This window comes from Anser brachyrhynchus, assembly GCF_964034855.1.
Source record: "Anser brachyrhynchus genome assembly, chromosome: 1".
NCBI lineage: Eukaryota > Metazoa > Chordata > Aves > Anseriformes > Anatidae > Anser > Anser brachyrhynchus.
The window spans coordinates 28547646-28565638 of NC_137694.1; the positions used below are offsets into that span (position 1 = coordinate 28547646).

The 17993-nt window shown below is 37.2% G+C and overlaps 1 protein-coding gene across 11 annotated transcripts in view; it reads right to left on the reverse strand.

Annotated features, from left to right (window-relative positions):
- The window catches only part of FOXP2 (forkhead box P2), a 439933-nt gene that overhangs the window by 353811 nt on the left and 68129 nt on the right, over positions 1–17993 (reverse strand). The window lies entirely within an intron of this gene.

Here is a 17993-nt window from a genome sequence, read left to right on the forward strand (position 1 = left end):
CACCCCTATTTGCTTGCTTGCATCAAACATGGACGTGTCTGCTATTTTTAAAATAGAACATATCTTTTTCAACTGTCTTTGTGGTAAGTGAATCTTGGTCAAGCTTCAGTGTTAACATGACTTATACAAACACCAAAGATCAGACCACAGAACTGCCAGTGATGAACATAATGACATTAAGAAGGATGTGGTCTCAAAGTTCATGGTAAATCAAGCCAACACAAGCAAAACTTGTAATGGAGAAACTGCAATGAATTTTGAATTAAAGAACGCAGTAGCACTGTTTCTCCTTGTTGATCTTTTCAGCAGGACAGCAAAAAGCTAAATAATAAGTATATTCAAGGGTTTTTAAAAGCATTCCATATAAAAAGGAACAAAATGTAAAGTACACATACTACTATGAGTGAGAAAACTGCACTCTGGGAGACACAAGAGCTAGGCAATTGCAGTTGCAAAAGAGATGGCTGTTCATTTTTAAAAGTTACAAAATAAACTGAAAAATACAACAATTTGGCATAAAAGCTGACACAAACACTTTAAGATAAACAAAAGAATACTCTATTTTTGACCAGTTTCCAACATTTGTTTAAAAAAAAAAAAAACATAGTCATTTACTTTTGTTATTGCTAAGCTTTTTTCAAGTACGTGAAGTGGAATATCTCTTAGTCTTACTGCTCTTTTACCAATAAAGCAAACAAACATCAGAATTTACAAGAGCAACATCAGTAGAAAGGTTTATTGAAAATAATCCTAAAATAGGCATGAAAAATTCAATTGCTGTAAACACAAGCACTTGACTAGTGTTTTGCATAAGTGTAGTGATACCACATTTTCAAGGTGTATCAAGCTTGCTTCTAGATTTCTTAAATATATCATTGTTGTCGCCACTCTAGATACCTAGATGCCACAAAGGTAAAAATTCCTTACACCATAACTAGGCATTGAATATATCAGCAGAGAAAGCTCCAAGCCAGCACTGTGTCAATCATACACTAGAACTGGCAGTAAACTCCGCTGTGAAAGAGACAGCAGCAATTTGTCAGCTGGGGCTTTTTTATTTACAAATTATAGAACATGTACAGAAAACATTACTGAAACATTTATTTAGGGGAAGTCTATACAATCTCTGTGTTATACTACACAGTTACACCTGAGATCAACCTAAATATTTAAAGATGTTTCTATATATTTTGTGGGAAGCATAAGAAACCCATGTGTAGAATGCAAATATGGGATAATCTGTTCTTCTTGAATGTTTCCCCAGACTTAGTAGAAATTTGACTAATACCAGTCATTCACCTCTTGAAACAAAATTTCAAACTTGTTGGATCCACTTGGAAGCATTAGTGTAACGATGTCTATCTTTTACACTTCCTAAAACAGAAATGATTCAAAGAAATATGACCCCCAAATTCTGCTCTTGGATAGGGGGTTTTTATGCCATATTTTAGCCTTAGGCACATTTCAAAGCCCCAACATTAATCCTGGATAGGACAAACAAGGCTTATGATGGTTTCTCAGTTAGAATATTTGTGATGCAAGTGTTTGCAGTCTCCTATCAAGACTATTGTCTTCCCTCAAATTCCAGGATTCCTGTATATAAATAAAAATAACACAATGGATAGTCTGTAGCTTTGGTAACACACTGCGTAAATGTTAGTGGACATAGTTCTGATTAAAGTAGGTTAACATTTTAATACTTCAAAAGATGAGAACCAGAAAGAGACAACTCCTAACTTTTATTATGAGTTATGATAAAGGAATTCACTAATGGTCTCTGCATTCCAGACACCAAGCCCTGTATCATCTTTCTGTATTTTTCTTAAAGAAAAAAGTCAACAAAGCCAACCAGAAGCTGGCCAACTGAACAACATATCTCAGCCACATGACAGTTAACTATAAAATCAAAGAATAAATGAACAACCACCGAGACTAACAGTTTCTGGATGGGGCCCATCACCTAGAGTAAGAAAGTGGAAACCGGTTACAAATTTAGAAAATGCCTTTAGAAATCAGAACCCCTGTAAAGAACCATAGTTAGTTCAAAAGGAAAACTCCCCTCTACTGCTCATTTTTTATCTTATCCTACAAGTTCCTCCCAGTTCAAGAGTATTTCTCTTCTGCGGGTTGTCAGGGTTGTCAAGAAGAGGGCCATGTGTTTTGCAGAAGAACAGCCAAAGCTAAAAAGATTGATGGATTAAAGAGAATATAAGGTCAGAAAGGACCATTAGATCATGAAGTCTGACTTCCTATAATATCACGGAATATAAAATTTCAGACAGTTACCTTACAATTGAGCCTGAACACTTATAGTTGATTAAAGAATATATTCTGTTTTAGCTAAAACAATTGTTTCATGTTATGCTTTTTCTGCACTAGATTAAAGAGCTCTTTAGAGCACCAGATATTTTCTCTCTGTGAAGGTATGCTGTAATTAAGTCACTTCTCAAACATCTTTTTGATAAGGTAAACAGACTGATCTCCTTAAATATTTCACTGCAAGGCAATTTTCAAGCTCTTAAATCATTTTCGTAATTGTTTCTGGCACCATCTCTAATTTTCCAAAAGGCTTTTTTTTTCAGATGTGGCCACAAGAACGATAAGCTGAAATTTAGTCTATTTACCAGTGCAGTATAAAAAGATAAATTCACATCTTTGTTGACATGAGGTTTGGCTGCCTGTACATCCAGCACACTTCTTTCTTCGCCACATAGCATACTGCATTTCTTCAGGGAAAAAGAAAAAAAGTCATATGAGTAACATTTTATTTTTTATTTTTTTGGACCAAACAGCATATAAGCAAGTATCAGCAGAACTTGGCAATAACAAGGAATCTTAAAATATTAACTACCTGTGAGAATTCTACAAAAATCTGAAAATTGAGGGCAACTTGGTTGGAAGTAAGCGTAACATGAGAGAATTCCCATTTCTAAGGAAGGGAGAGAGGTGGGAGAATCATAGAATCATTAGGAATTATATAGAATCATTACGAATCGTTAGAAGAAGAAGGGAATAAAGTCAGTGGAGATTACAGAAGAGGATTTGGATAAATGAATTGGTTGTCAAGATCCTCTGAAAGGTATCTTGAAGGCAAGAGGGAGTTCAAGAGAGCTGGAAGTGAAGCCAGTTGAAGAATGTCCAACTCCAACGCCTTCAATGTCTGACTGCACTGAAATTCTGCTAGCCTGTCATTTATAGCTACTTGTAAGGCCAGTCTTAGAACTGAGTCAGTGAAATTATGAGAGTTAATTTTTATTTTTGAAAGGATATTTTTTAAAGGCAAATCAGTCTAGTGACTAAGATTTCTATCCTGCAGTCCCATTAAGAGTTGCATTACTTCAATAGTTAGAACAGTAAACTGCAGTGCAAAGGACACTTAGAGAATTAATTGAAATCCTCTCACAGCCATTAGTAATTTTTCAGAACTTTTAGAGAATAGCTGAAGTTCCAGAATAATGAGAAGGCAAAAAAATCCTGTGCCTGTCTTAAAAAAGGTGAAAAAAGAGGAGATAAGGAATAACAGACTTGTCCAATTAGTTTCAGTTCTTGGAAAATTCTGGAGAAAAACAATGCCAACATGAGATTTTTTTTTTCTTTTCTACAGCAATGAAATATATACCTGTCAATACAGATTTGTGATGAGCAAAAGCTGGCAAGCCAATTAATTTTCTCCTTCAACAGAAAAATAGTTTGTGAATGGAAAAGAAGCAACAGATGACATATTTTGACCTCAGAACTGACAATGTCTCAGAGAACATTCTTATAGAGAGAAGCTAAAGAAACAAAGACTACATGAAATTATTTCAAGGCAAATACAAAATGTGTTCAAAAAATTTATGCAGAGACTACAACTAAAAGCAGAATATTATGAATGGGGCTTAACCATCCTGGTCTAGTGCATTGGGTGTTTTCCTTCAAAACCCAGATAGTGAACGGGTTATCCATACAGAAACTGTAATTTTAACATTCTCAGATGGTGCTAAGTTTGCACTAGGAAAAGACAGAAAAACATCAGGAAAGGACTGCTAACCACATGGAGGATGGTATTATAATTCAGAATAATCTTGGAAAATTACATTGCTGGAGAAAAAATTGGATGAAATTCAGAAAGACCCACGAAGTGAAGATTTTCATTTTGTGCTATTACATACAAAGTACAAACTGTACTTTTCCTTGATACCTTTGTTATTTTCTAAGTTTGAAACTCATAAATTATTTTACACCAAAAGAGTTTCAGCATTTTTAACAATAAATTTCTATCTTCATAATAGCAGTTTTAAGCAGCTGATAAAACTTTGTCACCTTTCTAAATGTGCAGCAAATTTTCAGATTAGAGGATCTGTTAAAATTCAAACCTAAACTAAAGGGATATTACATTTAATTAAAGCTGTGTACATATATAAAAAAATATATTAATAATTTTGAGGAGTTACTAAGAACCATGAATCAGTTCTGAAGCAGCTGAGCTCATGATTACACTAAATCCAGTTTAAAATACACCATCATTTGATTGTATGGCATTTAGATGTAGCAACAATAAACTCAAACAGCGTACTGCACTTAGGCCTATGTTTTGAAGTATATCCCATTTTCTTCTCATCCTTCTCCATCAGAATTTTCTCAGTTCTGCATTGTGATATATATCGGGGCCACAGACATAGCTTTGAAGATGTCAGACACTCACTTCTGATCATCTCACCCTTTGAACGCACTGTGCCATCAACTATTGATTATTCATGGTCAAAACTGGTGGGATAAAGTGAGCCAGGACTACCACCCGTATTACAACACTGCTGTAATGGAACATAACTGACATCGTATTTCAGCTTGCTGAGTTATTAACAGTGATCTTTCTAGAGGCATGCGGCCACCTGGAAGACACCCAAGTCCCCCTACCTACGTTGCTGAATAAAAGCATTGCCTACCCAGTCATGAAGGCTTCAGGCTACCATCAGATTCAACTCCTGTTCCCTGTAGATGCCACTCTTCTACCTTACCTGGTAAATCAATTTTATGCCTAGGCAGCGAGATTAGCAAGGAGTTGCTGTCAAGGTGTACACCAACTCATGCACTTCATGCTGCACAAGCAACTTTTGGCAGGAATGTCACCACGGAGGAGGGAAGTGGCTCTGATGAGGTTCTCCTTGCCAGAATACTGTATCCATGCCATCATCCCAGAGATAATTTTATGTCTTTCTATTGGGCCCACAGAACACTGCCCAGATGGCTGTCATGAGTGCTGCTCACATGAGCAGTCTGCAATAGCAGTATAGATATAGCTATCATAATTATGCTATATTAACTGAGCAACATTAATGCTGTACTGGAGGCCAACGAGAAAAAATGTGGACTGATACCTAGTGATTTGAGGCAGCAAAGAACACATTAAATGAATGGTGGCAATTTGCTCTTTATACACTGAGAAATGTATGTGCTTGGTTAATAAAACAGAAAACAGAAAATACACTTTTTAGGAATATACCTACAATATACAGAAGCATAGAAACCTCAGAACGATGCATATACTGTAAATACACTTTAGTGAAGAATTTAGGCTAGGCATCTGAGAAGACAAGAATAAATATATAAATTGATTAAATTTGAAAAGGAAGCTTTTGAGACGTACATATCTAATATTCATTATTACATATTATTTAATATAAAATATCAGCAAATATACAGAATGAAACTAAATGGCTATTTTGTTGAGTACTGAATCAAGGACTACCTTTACCTTCTTAGATGAGATTGTTTCCTTGCATTTCCAAAATCTCATTCTAACCTAATCATCTATTTAATCTTTTTAATCAGATGATACAAAACATAAAGGAGAAGAACCATATCTCAATGCATTGGCTGTCAAGGTATTAAAAACTACAGCTCCTGGATTTCATACTCAGCTTTTTCTTAGATATCCTCCATTGCTCTGTCCATCTTTGATACATACACAGTGTGGCCAAGTTAATGCTGCTATTGAAACCTAGAATTCTGCATTCCTCAAATGCAGCCTAAACATTGCATCTATAGGTTATTTTTGCATTTAATTTCCTAGGTTCCTTTTAGGGCAAAAAAATGAAAAAGTCCTTAAGGCAATATAAGCACTTAATCCAACTCAAATACTAAAGAGGACATAACCTTTTAAATCATCTTAAATATTTACGATGCCATAAGCTCTTAAACTTCCTGGAATACTTAGCCTTCCTTAAAACCTCACAGTACTCAAAGTCCCTAGAGCAACATAAGCACCTAAACTGCTTCAAATCCTTCCAAAGGACACAACCTTTAAACCAACATTTAGGATCTAATTTTTAGAAATATTTTTGTTTCTTCAGGCACAATTCTGCCTGGCTTTGTACACAAATCAGGTGGCTATTTAGTACTATTCACATGATGCCTTTGACACAATACTTTAATTTGATGGAAGACATGCATGGCAAAGACCAAGAGTACGCTGCCACACTGTGCAAGTCAATGTAGGTAATGGAAAGAATTCCCTTGGTGTTAAACCTGACCAGAATTTAGCTTCACAGAATTAAAAGTAACAGAAACAAAAGACAGTCAACACAGCTTTCAGAGCACTTTGTTCATACCTTTAAACAAAGGCATGTGTGATGATAAAGCAAAGAAGTTCATAATATTTCACCATCTACTATGCTTGATTGCTATGGTAGGAATCAAGAAATCACAATGGCAAACTTGATCTCTGGGTATTTTTAATACTTACCAAAAAGTACAAAAGTCACATTTAAGAAGTGTTCAGCTAACATACATTATTTCAAGACCGTAAGTCTTTAGGACTGTGTGCCCCCTACTCATTTTCTAGCCTGATTTATCTTTTTAACTACATGGTGAGCTAAGTCACTTTGTTTCCCTTCTCCATCCAGACAGCTCAAGTCCAGTTATGTCTGGACTGAACAGAAAAACCTTTCAGAGTGAAGCAAACTTACACACATAAACTTGAAAGGTAAAGGCCCTTCTCCTTCCAGAATTTCCTGGTTTGGGCTTTTCGTGTTTCCTATAGCCTAAGAAAGAAATTGTCCTTGTTCCATTCCAAAAGATATCTCATTTTTTCTTCAAGAGTGAATGAAGCATTAAGTGAAACATGAGTGCCATAGATGCTCTTGAGCAACTAAGAAAAAGTACAAATACTTGTCGTATTTTTCTTACTTCTCAAATTCATGTGACAGGTAGTAAATGGTTGGTCAGTCATGTTGTTCTCCTTAAGAAGTAAATACATGTAAAACTGTCCATCTTCAGAGCACACTTGAAAACTCACAGTTGCCAGACTTGCACATCAGGCAAGGTCACTGGATATATGCATTTGCAGTTTTTCAAAAATTATTTTTACATGAATCATATGACATTTCAGTAGAAGTGCTGTATCCCTCAACAAATACGAAATTTGCAATATACAGCTCAAGATTAAAAAATCTCCATTATGTCAGTGTTTCAACATGTTGAAAACCAGAACGTTTTGGAGTGCTGATAGAGCTGTATGGCAATAGCTTATGAGTTTTGAAGAGCCTGTATTTATGGTGAACCTTGTAAGCAAACACGTTTTCTTTGTACCTTTACCCTCCTACCACCTAAACCAGTTAATGTTCAAACATTTGATTACCTCACCGTATCATGGCTCTCACCACTGAGAGTTAATGGATGTTTCATGACTAGTGCCTTCCTGCTGTTCAACTAGTCAAATTGTTCTCCCTAAATTGCTACCAACTCTTTTTTTTTTTTTCTCCTTTCCTTTAGTGTGTTTTATATATATTTACAAAGTGGCTATTTCTGTATACCCCATGATACCCAGTTTCACTTATGACCACAAAACACTGTAAACATTTCAGTTGCTAGAGTCAGCATCACTACTTAAAAAATAATGCATAAATGTGGAACAGTTTAAATTACGGATCAGCAAACTACAATAGCTACAAGTGATGGCTTTGAGTAACATAGCATTTAGGATGTTGCTCAGTGCCATAACTGGGAAGTATAAATAGTGACCGATGGACCAAAATTAAAGGCTTTCATAAGTAAGAACTCATAAATCACAGTTAAACTCCCATTGAAGAATTACAGATACCATTATAGAGCAATCTCACTTATAAATACTGATTAGGACAGAGAAACATCAGAAATGCACACAACACAATTAGAAACCTGGGCAGAAAGCAGAGGGACTCTATTCAGAGAAGCAGATTAAATACTTCACCTTGCAAACAATGTGGAGAGTGGTACATAATAAAACAGATGCCCTGTCCAGTGAAACTACTTCATCAATAGCTGCTGCTATCAGCAACATTCCTTACTATGTGTCATACTAAATTCAACATTGTATTATATACACATACAGAATTTAAATATATATATACAAATATACACACACCACAATTTATTACAATATAGAAGATGACAGATTAGAATGAAAAGATACTTGTTTTTTTGGCTTTTGGTATTAGCCTCCTTTTTTTTTTCCCCCTAACTATTGATAAGCAAGCAGTAAGTTCACTATTGCTTCGTTTATCATATAAACACAGAAAATGGAGTTGAAAGGGACTTCCCTCCACAGATCACATAATTCTCCTGTTTAAGATACCTGTTTTAAATTTCCCTCAGAAATACAAACAGAAAAAGTGAGATCAGTTCCAGAGGAGACTTTTATGTTACCGGTTCTAATACACTATCTGAGCCCAAAGTGGCAATACTACATTACTTAAAAAAAAAAAAAAAAAGTACATTTTTTGTTTGTTTTTACAGACCTATCTTTTCGCGATAAGGATCCTCAGAGGTACAGTCTTGTTTAAATGAGAAATTGTCTGCATTAGGAAATAACACAGCCCAACAAGAATGGCTTGTACAGGAGAACAGTTGGAGCCAAGCTCTTTGCACTCATTCAACTTGTGTTTCAGGACACTTCGTTCTGCAGTACTGCATGCTTTCGGTCCTTTTGGTGGAGTACTTCTCCTTGTTTAGCTCTGTCAACAGGAAGGTTGAAAAAGGAATCTAGCTTATCCTGAGTTTTCAGAAGCGCAGATCTGAAATAAAAGACTAACGGAGATGCTCCCTAAGCCTGTTAATACTAAGATGATAACCACATTCTGTTCTACATACAGACTACATTATTTTTGTTTCATATGGCAGTGTGTAAAGATTTTGCTTAGGTAGATCTCTACCTTTCCTCTTGTCAGATAACTGAGTATTTCTAGCCATTAGCAGGGGCTCAGCTTCACAACCTACAGCATTAGGAGAAACTCATTTGCAGACAACAGAAGAGCTCTAGGAATTTAGCTGTAGGGCTTAACATGAAACTTCTCCAAAGACACAGTAGGTCTCAACTTCGAAATACCCAAACGTTTCTATTTCATCATGGATTTTAGAGGACTTTAGAGTAACATATGCACATTGGGGTATTTAGAATGATAAACTTCAACATGCACACACTAAATTATTGCAAAATAAATTAAATTAATCTGCAAAATTTTGATCAAAGTCATTGATTTTTGAAGTTGAAAAAACAGAAGTACATCTTTTGCTATCAGGTGGCTGCAGATACCGCATGTGAGACTGCAGTTTCAGATAGTACCTCTGGAGCCCATCTCCCCCATGTTCAACATTTTCATCAAAAACAAGAACTGAAGGATAATGACCTTTTGGGGAAAGGCTGATGACCTTGATTCTGCTCTCAATAACTGCCTCAGAAATCATTTATCATATCCTGCAAAAATACAGGTATGAGATGCACCTTGAGAATCAAAATACAGCTTAACTGCTCCACTGAGGAGCTCCTTCTCCCTAAAAGACCTGATAGCAGACCTCTTTTTCCCTTGAGCAAAGATACCAGCTAAAACTGTGTTTCTTTCTCTGTCAGAGTAAAATTAGGGGAAGGAGGTGGAGAGAAAGGGGATCACATTTTAGTTTTATTCCACTGATGCTGCTGCCTGTCACTAAAAGATGAAGGGCTGAAATCCCATCAGTCTGGATTTGCAGATCTGAGGATGGAGAATTAGTATTTTTCTGTTTTTGCAGAAAACTCCTTGATATATGGCTCTATTATTGAATGTTAACAGCTGCAGTTTAAATTACAAATGAGGTTCTATTAGCATAACCCGTACTTGGTTTCTATTTAAAAATATGATTTTAGCCAAAATTGTGTCAGTTGAGAACCTGCATGTTTTCATTTGTTGCTACAGATAAAGAAGAGAAGCAATTCTGTATTTCACTGCCACAAAATATGAGCCTAGAATAGCAAAAATATTAAAGAATACTGTTAAGTTAATACTGGTACCTTCAATAGAAGGGACAATGGGTGAATGAATGGTCCTCAGTAATGATTTAGATGTAGCCTTGAAAAGGCAGCAGTACTAACATGACAAAAAAGAAAAAAAAAAAAAAAAAGCATCTTTTACAGTTCTCTCTCCAAACCAATTTTCTAAATAAAATTGTTTTAAAAGCCCTAAATTGCACTGTGGAGTAATAGTGTAACTGTTTAATTAGCTTTGGTTTCTATCATGGATGTTTTCATCAAAATACACCACACAACAGATGGTTTCTGCTCTTATACTTTGCAACTACAGTGGTTGTGTGACTACTGCCTTGCCCTTGGAAAGCTGTTTGTGTTTAGCGTATCTCGTACTGATGGGTTTAACACATAAAAATATGCCGGTGTTCTGACATATACATAGATCAGTATCAGAAATTATGAAATTGTTATGAATTGGCCAATTTTCAACTGCACTGTGCTTGAACAGTTATTTTCTGTAATGTTGCGCAGCACTTCACGCTGTACAATCCCATATGTCAACAGTATTCATTTTAGATATATGAAGTTAATTCTTCTCATGCTAAGAACTCAAACACAACATCTGCATCACAGAGCAAAACCCAGGCGTGGACACGATCCCTTTACTGCTCAGAGTGAACTAACTTAAATGACAGTATCTGAAGAGACCCAGAAGTCTGAGCCAACCATCGCTGTCATCAGCCAAACAAATTCTGATGACTTGGATAGAATTTGGATTGGGCTGTTTATGCTGGCATTACTGTCTGCCTGTACCAAGTCCATTCATTTCGCTACACTTTAACATCTCGCTGTCCAAAATATTGACCACAATACATATGACTGAAGCTTCCTGAATTATCTGTGCACAGCAAAAACACAGTAGCCAACATACGGCAAAAATGATATATTTCTGTCTTCAACCCAACTCAGGATTTAAGTAGTCTAACCAGTACTCTAAGGGGGTTAGGGTGATCCTTAATTCATTAATGTTTTCTATGAAGTTCTTTGAAATCCTCAGATGCAATGCAGTGTGTTACTATCATATATGTCATGAATTATGCCCCAAAGGATCTCACCATGGTATGTTAACTGTATACAAGAATCCCCTCATTACCATTCAAATGCCTCTACCTCTGAAGCATAACACTACAGCTGTTTACCAACAGGCAATAATCCTATAAAAACATTTACTGATCTTATATGAAGAATATTGTGTTCCGTTACAAATGCATGTTTCATACCATTTCCAATGTCTGAACGGCTAAATGCCAGGGAACTGCAGCTGCATGCAGAACAACAACAGAGTCTGTAAAATTATCATTTTACCAAAAGGTGTCTGTTTAGCTGGCATCCTAATTTAGTTTACCTCCTATCTTTCACTTCCCTGTATTACAGGAAAGATATCTCGAATTAAAATAATACGATTCCATCTCTCACAAAGTCAAAAATGAAGAAAATTGACAGTTAGAATGGGCAGAAAGTCCCATGAATTGATGTTCTCTAATAAGTGACTCAGGAATCCAACCATCCAAAAACCACTGGAGATGAGAGAACATACGTAGGCTGAAGAAATGAAGACATGCTCATAAAAACTTTTCCTTCCTTTCTTGCCTGCTTTGTGTCTTCAAACATGGTACAAGGCACATATATAGTTTTATAAAAACTATCGGTACATATTCACACTTTCTAAAAATGCCTGCAATAATCAAAATATCTTTCCTATTTCCCTATTTGAAATTTCAAGTTGCCTTTGAATTCTGAGTCAGACCAACAATGTGATGGGTACTTTATGCATTACCTATACTGAATGGGATTTATCCCCCAGATAGACAGATATAAACAGAATTTTCTGTTTTCTATTTAATAAATAAATAAATGAATAAATAAAAAGTGTTGAGTTAGATGACTGTGCTGGGTACTGTTTGCTCTGTTACTTTCACAGAATCACACAGAATGGATGAGGTTGGAAGGGACCTCTGAAGATCATGTAGTCTAACCCCCCTGCTGAGCAGGATCACTTAAAGCACATTGCTCAGGATGGCATCCAGGCAGGTTTGGAATATCTCCAGAGAAGGAGACTCCACAACTTTTCTGGGCAACCCATTCCAGTGCTCTGTCACCCTCACAGTAAAGAAGTGCCCCCTCATATTCAGCCGGAACCTCCCATGCTTCAGTTTGTGCCCGTTGCCTCTCATCCCCTGCTGAGAATAACTGAAAAGAGACAGGCTCCATCCTCTCGACACCCTCCCCTCAGATATTTAGATACATTAATGAAGACTCCCCTCACTCTTCTCTTCACGAGGCTAAACAGGCCCAGTTCCCTCAGCCTGTCCTCGTATGACAGATGCTCCAGTCCTCTAATCATCTTCGTAGCCCTCCTCTGGACTCGCTCCAGTAGCTTTATGTCCCTCTTGTACGGGGGAGCCCAGAACTGGACACAATACTCCAGGTGTGGCTTTACCAGGGCTGAGCAGAGAAGGATCACCTCCCTTGAACTGCTGGCAACACTCGTCCAAATGCAGCCCAGGGTACCATCGGCCTTCTTGGCCACAAGGGCACACTGATGGCTCATGGTTAGCCTGCTGTCCACCAGAACTCCCAGGTCCCTACCTCTGCAGAGCTGCTCTCCAGCAGGCCAGCGCCCAGCCTGTACTGGTTCTTGGGGTTATTCCTCCCTAGGTGCAGGATCCTGCACTTGCCTTTGTTGAACTTCATGAGGTTTCTCTCAGCTCAACCCTCCAGCCTGTCGAGGTCCTCCTGAATGGCAGCACAGCTCTCTGGGGTATCAGCCACTCCTCCCAGCTTTATGTCATCAGCAAACTTGCTGAGGGTGCGCTCTGGTCTATCATCCAGGTCGTTGATGAGCAAGTTGAACAAGACTGGACCCAGTACTGACCCCTGGGGGACACCTCTAGCTACAGGCCTCCAACTAGACTGCACCACCAAGCACAACCCTCTTTCATTGCAGTCGTTAATGACTTTTTTAATGGATACTGGTCAGGTTTCTATCCACTGGACCAATACATTCTCAGCATGTAGGATCTACTCAGTCTGAACTCTGTAATGGGATCAGGACAAAATGTCAATCATGAAATAAAATTTATAGTTAAATACAAATATGCACAGTTCTTCACTACTCAAACATACTCTGTTTAGTGGTACCTTGGCTGAACTGCTCTTTTTGTTTTCTCAGAACTAGGGTCTTTTTGGTGGATTTTTGTGATAATGCATAAAATGCCATTCGAAACTAAACATTCTTAAGGTAGCAGAAGGATAGGAATATTACAAATCCAACTCAAATAAAGCCAGACAATCGTGGAAAAAAATCAAGCCTATAAAACTTGCATCAACTATATAAAGGGACAGCTTGTCAGCTTCAGTAAAGTACTGCCTATTTACCAGTAACAATCTTGGCCAGAAAGTACTGATATTATTGTATTTCTAAGGAAAATATTTTGACCATGTTTATAGCACATGGCTTACTGATACTGAGATACATGCACTTGTAACTGCTATTTTGTGCATATGAATTAAAGAAAATATTTTAAAAGAATTTATATGAGGTTGCTTCTGCATCTCTGAGCAACTTTCTTTAGGCCAATTTGCCAGTATTTTTTAAAAATATAATAATAACAAACAAACAAAGTTCCTTCCTTTAGGCTGTATGAAGATTCCCAGAATCAGGAATTGTGTGTAGGTTTACATTATTACACATACAGTCTGCTACTATGCAAGAGCTACTAAATGTACCACATTAAAAAAAAAAAAAAAAAAAGGGAAACAAAACGAAAGAAACAACCCAGATACAAAAAGAAATATTCAAAAGAAAATTAAGAATGAAAGAAAAATTTTACACACCCCAATGAGGCAATGAAAGTACAGTAATACTGATTACTTCAAGTAACTGTGTTATTTCTCCCACAATGGGACAAGCATAATACTAATATCATCTTTGAAACATGTTCTTCTGTTGTCTGTAGTTCCGTAACAGTGATGTCAGAATCATCACACGTATGAAATAATTCATATAAGTATAGCTGTCCAAGGTAATAATTCAGTTACATGGTAATTAATTACAAAAAGACATCTAATTATAAGTTATGCTAGAATTTCTTTATTGCATGCCTATATTCTAACTAAAGAGCAAATCTGAACTTTGTACATTCTTTCTAACACCTTTTAAACCATTCAGCTCTTCCACTGCAAGAAAGTTCTTCTCACACACAGCCCTGATTCATGAATACTGAAACCAATAAAGGTTACCACCTTCACCATACATTAATATAATATGTTGGGAGATATCAGTCAAATATAGACAGCACTTTGAAAGACACTAAAGAAAGACGTAATACTTCAATACAAATGGAAAAGAGCATTTCACCACAATCATATTTAATAGAACAAATTATCAATATGAGCTGATAATAGAGCAATCTTTTTCCAATTGAATAAAGTCACCTAGTTACTTCCACTTAAAAATCATCTTAAAGAATGTTTTCATCTGTTCTATTAACACCAGATTTTTAAGTCAGTCTTTTATCACAAGCAATATTAAATGGACAATTTTAGAATCTCGTGATACCTCTCTTTTAGTATCTTACTAGAAATTAGGTAACAACAGAGTTAAAACATTTGCATTTCCCAACCTAGAGACAAGATACAAGAAGAAGAAAATGAAAAATCTATTGGTATTTCATAGTTAATATTAAAATGGCATTTGAAGAGCATTTTCTTAATGGTTGCATACAAAATCTAAGCAACATGGAAAATGTTCTTTTAATAATCTTGTATGTAACCCTGTAACCACAAATACATTATTTCAGGGGAAAAAAATGTTTATTCACCTGAAAGCGGGATATTTTTATCAATATCAGTGTTAACATTCCCACCTCTTAACTCTCATATTCAATCACAAGAGATGGAATTGATCTGCCTTAACTTCTTATAGAAAAGTTAGATGTCTAAATCTGTGCTGATCACCTTAAGCTTCCCTTATTGTCATTGACAAGAAACAGGCATCTCCAAAGGTGGATTCTTCTCATCTTAACACAGACATAAAATGATGCTGGGTGAATCCTCCTCTTGAAGCATCCATCTTTCTTCATTGCCTAAAGATATTAACAGTGACCAGCTCAGACTTAGAACACCAAGCTTCCTAGACGGCTAAAATCAGGAAAAAATAATTCCACTCTTGATATCATTCTCAAAGAGTATATGATCAAATAAGCACAAGATACAGAAAGAATTCTTAACAAGCATAAAAATAAAAATGCACTGTCCCAGAAAAATGCAAAAAAACAAGTCCCTTTTGTGAAAATAACAGGGGATCTGTACATTTGAAATGTCACATGGTGTTTGATCTCCACTCCAGGACAGACTCAATCATTTCTAGAAGCTTAAGAATACACAGCATATTTTGAGAATATGCTGACAACGTAATATGCCTCTTCTGAGTAAGCACCGTCTTGCAAAAGCTTATAATTCAATGCAATACTTCAATGATAGACGTTCAGAGGCATTGCAAAAGGCACATCTTATAAACCATTGAAGCTTCACTCTTGAATTTCAAGCCCTTCCTCAAACTCAAAGTAAAGAGTTCATAGAATTCATAGAATATCCTCAGTTGTAAAGGCCCCCACAAGAATCATCAAGTCCTACTCCTGGCTCCACACAGGACTCCCCAAAAATGCAAACCTATGCCTGAGAGTGTTGTACAAACACTTGAACTGCAGGCTCGGTGCCATGACCACTGCCCTGGGCAGCCTGTCCCAGTGCCCGACCACCCTCTGGGTGCAGAACCTTTCCCTAACCCCCAGCCTGACCCTCCCCTGTCCCAGCTCCATGCCGTTCCCTAGGGTCCTGTCGCTGTCCCCAGAGAGCAGAGCTCAGCGCCTGCCCCTCTGCTCCCCTCGTGAGGGAGCTGCAGGCTGCCGTGAGGCCTCCCCTCAGTCTCTTCTTCTCTGGGCTAAACAAACCAAGGGACCTCGGCTGCTCTTCACGCGTCTTGCCTTCTGGACCTTTTGCCATCTTTGTAGGCTTCATTTGGACACTGATAATTTTATGTCCTTCTTATATTGTGTTGCCCAAAACTGCACACAATACTTCAGGTGAAGCTGCACCAGCTCAGAGTAGAGTAGGACAGTCACTTTCCTCGACTGGCTAGCAATGCCGTGCTTGGTGCACCCCAGGGTATGGTTGGCTGCCAGGACACACTGCTGGCCCATATTCAACTTGCTGTCAACCAGAATCCCTAGATCCCTTTCTGTGGGGCTGCTCTCCAGCCTCTCAACCCTCAAGCTGTACATACATATCTATGGTTGCCCTGTCCCAGATGCAGAATCTGACACTTGCTCTTGTTAAACATCACGCAGTTGGTGATTGCCCAGCCCTCTAATTTGTTGAGATCTCAAGATCTGTCAAGAGTTACTAGACCTTTTTTTTAGAATTAACTTTTTTTTTTCCTCTTTCTCAGAAATGATGTATCTCACAGAAGATTTTGCAAAGATATTGAGCCTACAGCAAAACTGTGGATGGAAAATGTGTGCAAAACTAATCCAAGCTGAAATTTAAGAAAATATAAATTTAAATAAATAGTTCCTTTTCCTAATTGCCTCTAATTAGACTTCAGAAAGATATATATTTCTGTTGTGGACTACTAGACCTCTTCTCTAAAGCTTTGTCCCTACTTTTATCTATTTTTTTTTCAAACACAAAATGATATTAAAATGTATCTTCCATTTCATGCATCAAATAAAAAGCTTTGCTTTTTAAACACCTAAAATCCACACCACATTACTGTCCTTCTAATTGTGGTGCTAATTCACAGCTAAAAATTACTTTCACAGACTTCAATCTGATTTTCTTAGTTATACTTGCAAGTCTTTAAATATAACTTAACACATTTCAGAAAGCTCTCAACTTTGACAATCTCTCATCTTTTACAAAAACTTCAGTAAAGCCCTAAAGTGAATAGCTAAATACATCAAAACCGGAAAAATATAAAAAAAGAAGTTTTAGTATATCACAAAATAAAACCTGTATGATTTTGCTTACTTATAAATATTCCCAGAATCACAGAATATCTGATGATGTAAGGGACCTCAGGAAATGATTTAAATCCTTGCTCAAACTGGGCCAGCTAGAATAGATTGCTTGTTGCTATATCCCACTTGGTTTTGTGTATCATCAAAGATGGAGACTCCACAGCCTTATGTAGTCTCCACGACCCCTTTGAGAAACTTGTTCCAGTATTTGACCACCCTCATGGCAAAAAAGCATCTTCTTATGTTTAAATGGAATTTTCAGTATTTTATGTATTCCCATTGCCTCTCATCCTGTCACCCATAGAACAGAACAGAACAGAACAGAACAGAACAGAACAGAATGGGATAGTTCAGTTGGAAGGGACCTTCAGAGGTCATTGAGTCTACCTGTCTGACCACTTCAGGGCTCACCAAAAGTTAAAGCGTATTAATAAGGTCATTGTCCAAACGTCCAAAATGACAGGCATGGAGCATCAACTACCTCTCTAGGAAAGCTGTTGCAGTGTTTGGCCACCCTCACGGTAAAGAAATTTTTCCTAATGCCCAGTCTAAACTTCCCCTGGTGCAGTTTTGTGCTGTTCTCACACATCTTGTCATCCATTACCAGGGAGCAGAGACAGGCACCTCCCTCTCCCTTTCCCTTCTCAGGAAGTTGCAGAGATCAATGAGGTCGC